Below are 14,827 nucleotides of genomic sequence, written 5' to 3'. Positions count from 1 at the left end.
CTTAATATATCCTGTTGATGTAAACGTACAACTCTGATTCCTATTTTACATACTCACGGGGTTTTATTTTCATTTGTACCACCGCAAACTCTGCATCACATGAACATTAAAATACAGTGCTTTGCAAACGTATTCCTGCCTCGTGAACATTTTCACATTACAAGAACAAACTTCAAGGTATTTTATTGGGAATTCATGGGATGGATGGTATCAAAGTAGTGCATAACTGAGAAGTGGATGGAATATTATACATTGGTTTTATATCTTGCATTAGACCCTCTTAACTCTGATGCCCCTAAATAAAACTCGGTGCGGCTATTTGCCTTAAGCCATGTGGGAGACACAGCAAGCATGCTGGTAAAATGAGACCAAACATTTCGAGCCTAGATGCAAACCACTATGTGTGACAGAAAACTAACACTGCACATTGAACACAATCCCCACCATGAACAATAGTGGTGGCACCATAATGTTGTGGATGGATGGGCTTGTCAGAGGGTGCAAAGACTTCAGGCTGCAGTAGCGGTTAATGACTTATAATGGCCCAGTCAAAGACCGGACCTAAATCCAACAAGACTCACTTGAAAATTGATCTTCGCTGAGACTTTCCATCCAGTCAGACTGAGCTTGAACTATTTTGCAAAGAATTTGTAGAAATTTCAGATTTTAGATGTGCAAACCTGGTAGAGGCATACCCTAAAACTCCTGCAGCTGTAGTTGCAGGAAGAGGTAGTTCTACAAAGTATTGACTCACAGGAGCTGCATACAAATGAACCTTTCCTTCTTACCTCACACTTTTTGTTGATCCACCACATTCAGACCAATAAACAAGATTAAAGTTTATTTGTAATGTGACAAAGTCCAAGGGATATAAATACTCTCACAAGCGCTGTGCTGAAAGTTTTCCAAGCCTTCGTATGAAAAGGAGGCACAGGATTGTGGATAAAGGCTAAATTTGTCTTTAATTGTAGCAATTTAAGCAGATGCCTTTTGAATAGAGGAGTTGTAGTCATTGTCTGTTCTCCTAAGGTTGTTTTCAGTCTATTAATAGTGAGTCTAAAAATTAATTGGCCCTAAAAGTCTCCATAAAATCAAATTACAGTGAAGGTAAAACTAGAAGCAGTTTTGTGGCTTTTTGGGAGTGCGTTCTTTTTCTGTTTCTTTATTTCTGTTCTTCATTTCTTTCTTTCCTCTATCTTTCTGCAGACTGTCTGGGAGGTTTGACTTGAGTCTGTGCCATAATGATCACTCATATCTAGGGGCATCATCACATGGATACAAACAACTACAATCTAATGGCTCTTTTCGCTTAGACACACAAACACGTCTCCATCACTCTGACGTTCCTTTTTCCTCTTATCTTGGCTGTCTCCCTCCTTGGCCTTCTCCTTGCTCACACATTGTCGCTGCCACACCGTTGTCTAACCTCCATCCCGTCCTTTCAGTTACACGCACCCCATACAAAAAAAAAACCTCCCTCCTTCCCCCTCTCTCAGCCGGGATCTGTTCGCACAGAAGCTTCAGAGACACAAAAGGATAATAGATCCCATCTTGACTGAGAAGAGGCACTTGTCTGTATGGGTATTTAGACCCCCCCCCCCCACACACACACACACACACACATACACCCCAACAAGCTCACTGTGTCGATCTATTTCCTTCTTTCTGTCCTTCTGCAGCATCCAGTGAGCGATGGAGTTTTAATGGATTCGTGACCGTAATGGCCAATAAAAAACACACTAACCCACTTAACCTTCCTTAAAGTGTTAGCATTTCCCTCTGTGGAGTATGGGTGCATGTTAAAAGGACGTGGAACACATCCGAAGACATATAAAGACTCTCGCTGGCATGCCCTCCCCAATGTGAGGTTGAATATCAAGAGAGAGTGTTGGACAAGGAGTAGGAGCAAAAGGGACCAATTTAAGGGCTGTTAATAATCACTCTGTACATTCCACCATGGCTGGTGTTTTTGAAAAACCTCCAGAGGGTAAGGGTTTTCGCTTCCTGTATGCTGGGACTCTTTGAGGTGGTGGGAGAGCGCCTCATTGGTGACCTTTCTGACATGCACGGAGGGGGTTAAACAGGAAATTCCAGATGTCTTTTCCTGCCGTTTCCTTTAAGTCAACACCCCCTTTTAATAGCCATGCATGTCTGCAAGAATCATTGTTTATTTATTCATTCGTCTCCGTTTTCTTTTTAATGAAAGACACCTCAGCACATCTGTAAATACATCTTGTCTGTATTTATTATGTACTCCGATATATATGGATCTGTGGAATCATTCTTTTACTCTGTTGTTCAACCTCTCTGATCCGCATTTTTTAACAAATTATGCTTTTATTCAATGATATTTAGTTTTGCGAAGATGCAAAAAATGCTTTATCAGTCTCTGTGTATTTGACTAATAGCCGTGTGATAAAACAAAAAAAAAAAAAAAACTACCTACCATTTTGCTGAGCTTTTTTTGTCTGGTGGAAATTTCCCAACCTGAGACCTTGGTCGCGGTGATTCAGTCTGCAAGTTGCTTTGTGCTGATGCAACATTGTTTTTGCAAAGAAACATGCATATGTAGTTAGTTTTGAAGCTGGATGTGAAATGTTGTGTGCCTTGCACAATTCGGGTATCTGCAGTTGTGTTCAATAAGTGTTTAGGTAGAGAGGGGAGTGAAGATTTATAAATTGCACATTAGTTTGTCACCACTGCAGCTACTCTCGGTACGACAGGACGAGTTACAATAGTTACAGAAACAGAGGAATTATCATTAGTTACTACTTGGAAAAAGAGGAATAATAGCCTGGCTAGGCCTACAGTTGAGCCCAAAATTATCCATTCCCCCTTTTGGGTTTAGATTTTAATTAAAAGTTTATCTTAAAATGTAACTCTGCCAGGATATGAATCATTTTGGTCATAACGTTTTGTAAAAAGTACCAATAATATGGTTTCCAAGAACCAAGACCGGTATTTCCAATACTGACAGTCATTTTAAAACAGTAAAAACATGACTTTCTTGTTAGATTAATTTTTTCCATCTAGACAAGAATAAAGCTTTTATCCATTTGTATGTTTGGATGGAGGATACTTTATTTTCCAAGATGGGAAAAGGAGCAGGAGCATTCTGTCTGAGAAGGTTGGAGGTATCTCCTACCAACCCTGGCCTCAAAAATTCAATATGGCTGCCACGCACTGTTGCAACTTAAAACTGTTTATGGTGGATCTCTTTTAATTCTGCACACACAGAGTACTGTACAAGGTGTGTAAATGAATTCATTGCCTTAGTGTTTGAATAAATAAAAGGCTAATAAATACACTGTTAATAATTTGAGGCTTTAAATGCTGGTTCAACCAGTCTTGTGAGTTCATGCAAAGTGGCTCACTTGTTTATGCTTGTATCTGTTGTTTCAGTGAGGCTGTATTGGATATTTATCGATGTCATTTTCTGGTTTTTACAAGTTGAAACCTAACCTGAGTGGGAAAACTGACTAATCCACAACTAGGAGCAGAGTACCAAGAGTTTAGGAGCAGATCCATCCAGATTTTGTTGTTACACAAGCCAAATAGAAGAACAGAGGAAATATCCGAAAGATAAGGATCAAAGTTCTTTATCTCTTGAGGACCTGTAAAGCTTCTTCCTCTTTAGTTTGTTATCAGCAGATAAAGCACGTCTGGAAAGACAGATTAGCATTGAAGGGTCATAAAATCACACCCCATTTTTAGTTTGAATAACAGGTATCAAACTGTGTCGAATGTTTATCTGGAGAAATCAGCCACTGTGTCAACTACCCATCCTTCCCAGCGAAATACTTTTCATAGTGCAGCCTGTTTGTGGTGCAGTGACCCAACGCTGCCAGAACCCCCCTCCCCAAGCTGCACACATACACACAGAGGCTTCTGTCTTCACTCAGACCAGGATCTGGCCTCCTGCACACGCTCATAGTCTTATGACAGGGCATGACTCCGGCTGACTTGATGTATGACTCGCCGAAATGTGTTTGTGAGAAAGCGATGGAACTAGCCAGTTCTCATGTGGTGGTGTATAGGTTCTTCTGAGCTGGCGCTTTGTCTTTTGCAATTTGTTGTGGCAACAAACAGCTCAGACTTGCTCTTTTTGACCTGTGGGACACAGGCAGGAAAACATGAGACACTTGTACCATACCATTCCTTGAAAATATGCAGATCTCTCTTAGAGATCTCCACTTTTTTTCATTAAAGCTGCAAACATCATTGCATTTTCAGCTGAGTTTTTAAGAGACCAATCCAAAGAAGCAAATAACTGTGAAGTAGAAGGAAGCGATACATGGCCTTCACGTTTTTTTCCAAATTAAAGTCTTGATTGTGTAGCATTGCGGTGGCAGCATCATGCTGTGGGAATACTGTTCCTCAACAGGTACAGGGAATCTGGTCAGAGTTGATCGAAGATGGATGGAGCTAAATACAGGACAGCTGTTGGCGATTGAGACTCGGGTGGAAATTCACAATCCAGCAGAACAACGACCCTGAACATACAGCCAGAGATACGGTTTAGGGGTTTAAATTAGGGCCGCACATGAAACAGCTAATTTATTATCATCAGTGTATCATCAGTATCACAAAGAACTGCTTTGACACCAATACATATTTGCTAATTATATAAATGCAATGCGTTCCTGCTCTCTTTAGCAGTAATGTATTCGGTGATGTCTGTTTAAAGAAGCAGAAAATGTTTCAAGAGGGCGTTATGGTATTTTCCTAAAGTCATTAAGAAACTGTATTGCCCTGGAACGAGGTTGTGTAAATGTCTGTGTAGCAGCTGGAAGTTTTTTAATAAAAGCATTTTGCTGGAATGGAAATAATATTTTACATTTTTTGCTGTGATCTGCATAGACTAACTACTATCTGGGATGTTTACAATGACAAGCTCACTGTAAACTTTATTATTTATTTTTTTATTTTCACAAATCATTTTGACATAGCAACACTCACCATCAGCTCACGTTTTCCTGATATTGAGATGCCTGCGTTGCGACATCCCAGTCAAAGTTCAGACCGAAATCTACTGAGAAAACTGATATTGAAAGGTGCTCCCATTTAATCTGTCCTTGAGCTATTTTGCAAAGAATGGACAAAACGTTTAGCTGCCGAGAAAGGCGGTTCACTTCACAGTGTTGTTTTATTACAGGAAATCTAATGAAATACAGCGAACGTTGTATTTTGCAGCATGCCAAAATTTGATAAAGTTCGAGGTATCTAAATATATTTGCATGGCACCGTTCAACTCTGATACAGAGCTGGTTTTGTATGCACCTGACTCTGGGAAGGAAGCATCCATAAAAATTCCCTTTACTGCACCTGTACTTCAAACATGCTCTTGGACACACCAGTGTGCACTGCATGCATTGCAGCTGTGCTTTGTTATCACGACCTGTGGTCCCTCCCTGCAGTTTGCAGCTTTATTGAACCCTCTATCTGATCAACCGTCTCTGGATCTTGACAGTAAAACCCAACTCGGCTCTGTGCGGTATTCCTCTGAAACACGGAGGAGGGAGAGAGGGGAGGGGAGGGGGCAATGGTAGACGCTGAAGGCAGGAAAAGGGGCGGATTTCTGAAGAAGTCGGTGGTTAGGGAGATTTAGCGATGCGCACGAGGTAAAGGGGGAAGGAGTTTAACTTTAGTTTCGATGAAGGAGGAGATAAGAGTGGAGTTTGGGGGCTGGGATGGTCAGAGAGGAAAGTAAAGGAGAAATTACCAGGGAAAGGTTGCACAAAGAGAAGCAGGGTGAGAGGGGGAAAGCTCGAGGGCAAGGAGAGGGAGGGAAAAGAAAAACAGAAGGGCGAAAGAAGTGCAGATTCAAAGAGAGGAGGAGACAGACAATACATGAGAGAGTGTAGAACACAGAGAGGGGAAAATGGGTCCGATTTGATTTGATCGTTAGTTAGATCCTGATTTCTATCTGGTAAGGTGTAAAAGGGGTTTGGGATCTGCGCAAGATCTGCCACGCTGCTTCAAAGGTCAAGTCTGCTTTATGCAAATCCTGACCAACAATCGCCCAAAGCTACACGTGGTCTCAGCTGAACAGGATCTGAGCACAAAATCAAAAAATAAAACGAGGAAAAAGATGAAAAAGGAGGCAGATATTAGCAAAGTAGGTGAGAATAAATGAGAAAAGGGAGTCTGTGTGTTTTAGCTGCAGCGCTGCATTAAGAGACTGCTGGCAGCAGATTTTGACACACAGCAGTGTACTGCAATCTCACACACACCCACAGCCACACACACAGAGTGGTGATGCAGCAGTAGTTAGTGATGCTATCAGCAGTCTGTTTCCACATATAGATCCTGGTTTGGGACAAAGATATACAGAACGTCATTTACGCAGCTTAGTAGAGCAATGATAAACAAAACCTGATCAAAACAGGGATTTGTTGTACCCTGACGGTAAACTCCTGCTCTGGTCCTCTGAGACCCGTGTTTCTAACACCCAGATAGGTCCACCCGCTGTACCCTAACTCACACATATATCCGCCAAGGATCGATGGTGCACTGGTCGTGCAGTAGAAACAACTTTGAAATGACTCTTTTCCAGCTGACTGGAAGCATGTTTTCTTCTGTCTTCAGCGGCACTTTGCCTAAGATTTCCACACAGTTGCTGTTTATTGGATACAGCACAGTCGACTGCTTTTGGCCTCAAGGCAGCAGCTTTATTCTTCCTGAAGGACGTATAACATCTTAAAGGAAGGGTTCTTGATTCAGAGTAGTTTAAAGGACGCATTCAATGAAAAAATCAAATATTAGCACAAGAAATAAATTACCTTGCAAAATTTTCATACTCTTTGAACCTTTACACATAATGTCAAATTGCAACCACAAACTCCTTCCTTTCAGGATTGCTGTGTCTTTAGCTATTTCCATCCTCCCAGTTTCCCTTTCCCAGCTGAGCAAAAGCCTCCCCACAGCATAATGCTGCCACCACCGTGTCTTGAGGTAGGGATGATGTTTTCAGGGTTGTGTGAAGGTCATGTTTGATTTATGTCTCATCTGAGCATCTTCTTCCACGCATGTCTCCTATGTGGGTTGTGGCAAACTGCAAATGGGACTTTATGTGGCTTTATTTTTCAAGGCAATCAGTCTCTAATGCTTTAATTAGTGCACAAAATAACATGTTTCCTCGTGTATCTTTCTCAACTTTATTTGAAACTGTGTTGTTATTTATTTTACAAAAAATAATTGCCTTCATCATGCTGATTTGATGGTGTGGAAATGACACTCCTTGCCTGACTTGCTAATTAGCCTGTTCTTGTATGCATTTCCGGATTCGCGGGTTTTTGCATTATTGATTTCTTTATTCCTAGTGGCCTTCTTGTCTCCTTTTCCTCCACTCTTTGTTTTTTTTCCCTCTCATTCGTTTCAGGAATGCCTAGAATGTGCTTATCTGTGCCCATGCAAACACAAGGGCGAGCCAGCAGGAGCGGTCAAGTTTCTTTGCAGATTCCAGGCAGACACACTGCACCAAAAACTGGCATCCAGACAGCCTGCAACCAGAACCAATTCCTTATTGTTACTGTTAAATCCCCTAAAAGGGCCGGTAATGCCAGTATTTGGCTAAATATGAGTTAAGCGGGAAGTAAAGCGTGGCTTTGAAAGAATAACAGGCTACAGAGCAAAATTACTATAAACTATTTTACTTTGGGCTATTTTCTTTGAGTTTCTTGTCCACGCTGCAGCAGTTTTAGTCACACAAACGCTTCCATAATGCATTGAGAAATAAAATATCAATGGGTTTGGAGTGTCCCATATACGGAGGCTCTTCATCCTTCATACAGGGTTAGACAGCAAAAGATTCTCAGGTCAGGACTGGGGCGCAGGTCATATAACCAGAACCTTGCGTCTGCATCACAGCGTTGCTCACATCACGTCCTTCTGCTTGGACTTAAAACTTAAGCTGCCTTTTGAGTGAAAAGATCATGTAGTGACAGTTTGAAAAAATCAGCATGGTGAAGCAAAGAAGTATTTGTGTTGGATTTTGTACAGCAGTTGCCTTTTTTAAATTCCTGATGTCCTTGTAGTTGGCCTCTTTAAAGATAGACGAACAGTGCTGTTCTTTTAGTTTATTTTATTTTTGTAGCACTAGTGGCCTTTATTTCGCAGTGTTGAGACAGGGAACGGGCAGAGAGAGAATGGTGGAAGACATACAGCAAACGTCCCAGGTTCGGGAATTGAACCCAGGATGCCTGCTTTGAGAACTCATATGTGGCGAGCACGCGCTACCTCTACAGGACATCCAACAGTGCTGGTGTCATCTTAGTTTTGTTGGTGAAGCCAGTGCCTAATTTCAACGTGTGTACAATAAATGTATAGTATATATAAGTAGTCTGTGTGTGTTTATGTAGAAGGTTGCTGGTTTGAATCTTGGCTCAGGCCTTTTCAGTGTGGTTCAGCGTGCTCCCCACAGTAGCTCTCTCTGTCTGACATCTATGACGGTCGAGCCCTGATCACCAACTCTAAGGAGTTTGTGCTTCTCCCCTCTGGTCGACCATTCGGGCTCCCGAGGGCCAAAAGTAACTCTTCCTTTTCACCTACAGCAATTAAGATGATCAGTCTACACTAGGTACTTAACTGATGATTTTCTGCACTGACTGAAGCATTTTAACTCGTTTTATTGATAGTTACTATTGTGATTTTTCTATAAGAATGTTGGCTATTTCTCAAAGCAAATTTCCTCACTGAGAGACATTAAAAATGATTACGACTCTAAAAGTTGTTATTTGAAGATCATAGCTCAGTAAATAAGCTTAATGCCTTTATTATGAAGACCTGCTTGGATCCATTCAGCCCATTGTTGAGCCCAACATGTTATGCTCAGGTCGTGACACATTATGTAGCCTCCATTAACGCTCTCCTAAAGGACAGGTTTCTTCTATTTTTAAGTTTGACGTTTATAAATCATCTTCAAGAAGGGTTTTATTAGACTGAGCTCTGGGTAGAGTTGTTAACATTTATAAGATTTGGGGTAAATTACTTCAGGTATATTGTTGACTGAGAGGGTCACACACCCTCAATACAAAAAGTACCAGTAAACATGTTTGCACTCGTACTCGTCTTCCGCTTCATCCAGGACCGGGTTGTGGGGGCAGCAGATTCAGTAGACACCCCCAGATATCCCTCTCCCGAGACACCTCCTCCAGCTCCTCCAAGGGGAGCCCAAGGCGTTCCCAGGCCAGCCAAGAGACATAGTCCCTCCAACGTGTTCTGGGCCGTCCCTTGGGCCTCCTCCCGGTGGGATGTGCCTGGAACACCTCCCGAGGAAGGCGCCCAGGAGGCATCCGGTATAGATGCCCGAGCCACCTCAACTGGCTCCTCTCGATGTGGAGGAGTAGCGGCTCTACTCCGAGCTCCTCCCAGATGGCCGAGCTCCTCACCCTATCCACCCTACTGAGGAAGCTCATTTCAGCCGGGATCTCGTTCTTTCGGTCATAAAGTTAATGGCCATAGGTGAGGGTAGTGACACCTTCATGAGGACCATACAATCGAGGCACGTGATGTCGCCCGATACGGCAGAGCCGGGGTCCCACCCTGGAGTTGGGCTTGGGGTTGGGACTCGTCAGAGAGCGCCTGGTGGCTGGGGTGCTCCTCACGGGACCCGGGAAGACCCGGCTGGGCCAAGCCTGAACGAGAGACAGGAGGCCATCCCCCAGTGGGCCCACCACCTGCAGGGGGAACCATGAGGGACCGGTGCAAAGAGGATTGGGCAGCGGACGAAGCTGGAGACCTCGGCGGCCCGATCTCCGGATGCTAAACATGTTTGTGTTTATGACTATTAAGGGCATAAGTCTTCTAAAATAAAACAAATGCTCATCAAAGATCTTCTTAAACTGATAGCCTTGTCATGCATAAATCATTCTCCAGTCGTCAGTCTTTGCATCTTTTAAACAGCCACACAGACATGCATCCAGACACAGTTTATTGCATGTTTCACTGGTCCAGACAGCCTGCCTGTAGACGCACACTAGTAGCCATTGATATCTCCACACAATGCATCCTCAGAGGCAAACACATGCAGCCACAATGCTGCCACTACCGTACACGCTGCTTCATGTATGCCTGTGCATAAAATCACTCTGACAAGGAGCAGACAAAAGGCCAGACTGTTGGCTGTGATTATGCTCACACTGCGTTCACCCTCGCAGGTCTAAATGGATTTCCTCGCATCGCCGCAGAGGACAATGAGTCTTGTTTGAACTACAGGGCTTGGTCTCATGCTCTCACACAACTGATTTGCTGGCTATACTGAGAACCCTTTTTCTGTCTTTAAAAAAAAACAAGAAAACAACAACATCATACGATACTTGTATTTTACAGTGTGACTGAAACTGAAAAGATTTTTCTCTTCTCTCTCTTTGTTCTCTGCGCGGCACAGGCTCACGCTGTTCTCACCTTCCTCGTCTGGTTCTGGGTGTTAATTTACAGCAGGAAGGCGGCACAGGCTCTGAGTAATGATTAACATCAGCCTTTCCTTTGTGGCTTCAGTCACAAGGAGAAAAAAAAGGATCTTTCTTGGCTAAATATTATCGATTACTGCTTTTTATTTGTGCTTTATGGTGTGGTTACACAATGTGGCTTTGTCCAGCTTTGGCTGTGGAGCGGCTCTGAGTTATATGGATCAGTTGTTTTTCTGGTATGTCTGTGTGTTACGAGAGCCATTGTAAAGATCCATTGAAGTCCAAGTGTACATTAGCTTTTAACGATGGCTAAATTTGCCTCATTCTGGTATGTTAAACATCCATGTTAAGATGCATAACCTCCCCACACTGACTAGAAACAGGTTTCGCAAACGTAGATTTGTTTAAAATAAAAAGCTGACATTTGCAGTTTACACATCATTTTAGATTATTTTAAAGGATAAAATTAAGAAGGGCAAACCCTTATTTCTAATATTCGGATTAGAAGTGAAAACAACTGTTAGAACTGCTTCATTTTAGATTCTGTCCTTCCAAATAAAACGAATAAACAGAGCAAGCAGAAGGATCAAATATCAACAGAAACAAGGCTGTTTAGCAGCTTATCTTATGGATATCTCCAGTCTTGAGGAGAGGCTTGACCCGATAACTACCATCCCTATAGTCAGGCATGGCAGACAAAAATATAGATTCACAATAAAGTTCTCACTTGAGGAAAGAATAACATTTCAAATAGAGAAAGACTCAAAGACAACAAAAAAAGCTACATGTAAAAAAACGGAAGCTGACCTGGCTTAAAGCTGGAGATAAACCCTGCAGAAATAATGTTGAAGAGATCTAAATATGGTTGTGAAATCTTAACCAACATCCTGCCTGAGCCAAAAGGAGTTGAAGAAACTTCCCAAATAAAGTTTTTCCATAGCAGACTTGAGAATTCATGTCCGGCTAGATCTGGGCAGGGCCTCATGGGGAAGAAACGTTCTTACCATAAAGCAAATGATACACGGATCAAAGCTTGAACATATTTAGGTGACGTCTGCTACAGCAACTTGGAGACTATCACAAAATAAACTGGATGATTATTGCTTTATTAAACCAGCCTTATTATTAAACTATTTATGTTTCTTCTCAGTTTTAAAAAGGAAAGATTGCAGTTCCACATTTATCTACCTGTTAAAACACGATGATTCATTCCGAGGTTACAATGTCACATCCTATTTCCTTCTTCACAGCTGCTGCTCTAACAATGACTAACAGGATACTGTAGCTCCTATACTGTGTGAAAGCAGCAAAAACAGCGTTACAGGTGCAAAGTTTGTCAGTGCGTCAGTTTCCCTTGCATCTCTGAAACTTTGCTGTTTTCAGTTTTTGACTTGAATGTTGCCCTAAACAGTATGCCCTAAAGCCCAGTTAGCCTGTAAAGCCTGCAACTACAGCTTAGTCATTTCTCTTGGTCTGTCCATACAATGGAAGTACATTCTGGTACTGTCTGACTCCTCTTTGCTTGGGTTAGTTTCCAGATTAATATTCAGCATTTCATTTATTCGGTTTTAGTTTAGTATTCAGGATTCATCATAAAATAGAGAACATTAAGAACATCCTTGAGCTTCCTCTTCATGAGACAGTCCTACAACAAAAGAGTGTCTTCAGTCAGAGGCTTGTTCAGATCCTCTTGAAGACAGACCTCTACAGGAGATCCTTCCAGCCCACCTATCACCATCTATAACAGTTCTATAAAGAAACTTGAATATGAGTTACTACATGCAGTTCCCCTTTGGGGTTAATAAAGTATTTTTGAGAATGCATCAGTTGATCCCTTTGTCATGACAGATGTGCAGTCTGGTCTTACAACATTTATTGAACTTCTTTCATGTTTAGTCTTTTTTGTTATATTGTTACTGGTTTAAGATTGATGTTGCATTAAGAATAACTTAGTCCCATTATCTACTACATAACTCCTGCTGTCTCTCACACAAGGGATGGTTGAAATTGACTTCCTCATAAACAAATAGGATATTTCACTACAACAGTTGCAACTGTGCTGCTAAACAGCACACCGTGATTGCATTTAGTCATATTTTAAAATGTAAACATAGCATCTATTGATGTTCTCATTGAACCTGCTGTGGAAAAATGTTCAAACGTCAAATATGGCGTTCCCAGTCATCCTTCATTTTCGACGTCATCAGTTAGAGTTTATCATTGTTATCACAGAGTGACTTACAATAGACAGTAGTAAAATAGTGATGAACATTAGTAATAAACATTTTATAACTGCAGCTATAACCATGTTTTATATGTATGGCAGCTGGGAATGGGCTATTATCATCTCTTTTATAATAGTAAAGTTTTTGTTATTGTCAGAAGAATTTTTATTCATTTGGAAAACGCTAAACTTCCCATAAAGTTCATTTATTGTTTGGATTGTTACTTTTACTATTGTCTTCCATAAGAACAGCAAAATATATCAATATTTTTGAAATCTGAATAAAATGCTGGTATTGTGTGCTGTTTAGCAATAAAATTTGTGCTTCTTATTGTAACTGATGTCCTGAAGTAATCTATTTAATAATTGGTAAGTTTTTCTTTGTTGATTTGTTTTGTTTTTTCTTAGAGCAGTATTTGTGTTTGTGGGGCAGAGAGGACAGGGACATGCAGTGCCTGCATACACTTTTTAAATACTTACTTATGGTTATCGCAGTAAATTCCACAAACTATCACGATATACTTTTAAGTTGTTAGGAATAACCTTTATTAATATGAGTCATAGCTGTTTTTCCCTTTTATACTATAGTGAAATAAAATATAAGTTCTAATGTTTCCCTTTTGTTACAATAGGATAAGAATGCTCATAGACGTACAGTACAAGGAGAAATGGCACAAGGTTTGTCATAAATGACCTGAAGCTGGGGCACTGGGTTTGATAGTGGAGCAGCTGGTATAACTGGGTTGATTAGAAACCTACATCACACTTAGATTAAGTATGGACACCTGCTACTACACAACCTAATACACATACAGGTCCTTCTCAAAATATTAGCATATTGTGATAAAGTTAATTATTTTCCATAATATCATGATGAAAATTTAACATTCATATATTTTAGATTCATTGCACACTAACTGAAATATTTCAGGTCTTTTATTGTCTTAATACGGATGATTGTGGCATACAGCTCATGAAAACCCAAAATTCCTATCTCACAAAATTAGCATATTTCATCCGACCAATAAAAGAAAAGTGTTTTTAATACAAAAAACGTCAACCTTCAAATAATCATGTACAGTTATGCACTCAATACTTGGTCGGGAATCCTTTTGCAGAAATGACTGCTTCAATGCAGCGTGGCATGGAGGCAATCAGCCTGTGGCACTGCTGAGGTCTTATGGAGGCCCAGGATGCTTCGATAGCGGCCTTTAGCTCATCCAGAGTGTTGGGTCTTGAGTCTCTCAACGTTCTCTTCACAATATCCCACAGATTCTCTATGGGGTTCAGGTCAGGAGAGTTGGCAGGCCAATTGAGCACAGTGATACCATGGTCAGTAAACCATTTACCAGTGGTTTTGGCACTGTGAGCAGGTGCCAGGTCGTGCTGAAAAATGAAATCTTCATCTCCATAAAGCTTTTCAGCAGATGGAAGCATGAAGTGCTCCAAAATCTCCTGATAGCTAGCTGCATTGACCCTGCCCTTGATAAAACACAGTGGACCAACACCAGCAGCTGACACGGCACCCCAGACCATCACTGACTGTGGGTACTTGACACTGGACTTCTGGCATTTTGGCATTTCCTTCTCCACAATCTTCCTCAGGGTCCGGTCACCTCTTCTCGTTGTGCAGCGTTTTCTGCCACACTTTTTCCTTCCCACAGACTTCCCACTGAGGTGCCTTGATACAGCACTCTGGGAACAGCCTATTCGTTCAGAAATGTCTTTCTGTGTCTTACCCTCTTGCTTGAGGGTGTCAATAGTGGCCTTCTGGACAGCAGTCAGGTCGGCAGTCTTACCCATGATTGGGGTTTTGAGTGATGAACCAGGCTGGGAGTTTTAAAGGCCTCAGGAATCTTTTGCAGGTGTTTAGAGTTAACTCGTTGATTCAGATGATTAGGTTCATAGCTCGTTTAGAGACCCTTTTAATGATATGCTAATTTTGTGAGATAGGAATTTTGGGTTTTCATGAGCTGTATGCCAAAATCATCCGTATTAAGACAATAAAAGACCTGAAATATTTCAGTTAGTGTGCAATGAATCTAAAATATATGAATGTTAAATTTTCATCATGACATTATGGAAAATAATTAACTTTATCACAATATGCTAATATTTTGAGAAGGACCTGTAGTCTACTGATAATCACTGAGGGAGGAAACATCCATTGCATTGGAGTGCCAGATATAAAACT

At 41.3% G+C, this 14,827-nt stretch overlaps 1 protein-coding gene across 2 annotated transcripts in view; it reads left to right on the top strand.

The window, feature by feature from the left end:
* rnf13 (ring finger protein 13) overlaps positions 1-14,827 on the top strand; it is a 56,794-nt gene that overhangs the window by 29,680 nt on the left and 12,287 nt on the right. The gene's annotated exons all lie outside the window — the stretch shown is intronic.

This window comes from Girardinichthys multiradiatus, chromosome 9 (assembly GCF_021462225.1).
Source record: "Girardinichthys multiradiatus isolate DD_20200921_A chromosome 9, DD_fGirMul_XY1, whole genome shotgun sequence".
Taxonomy (NCBI): Eukaryota; Metazoa; Chordata; class Actinopteri; order Cyprinodontiformes; family Goodeidae; genus Girardinichthys; species Girardinichthys multiradiatus.
This window is presented reverse-complemented; position numbering and strand designations above follow the sequence as displayed.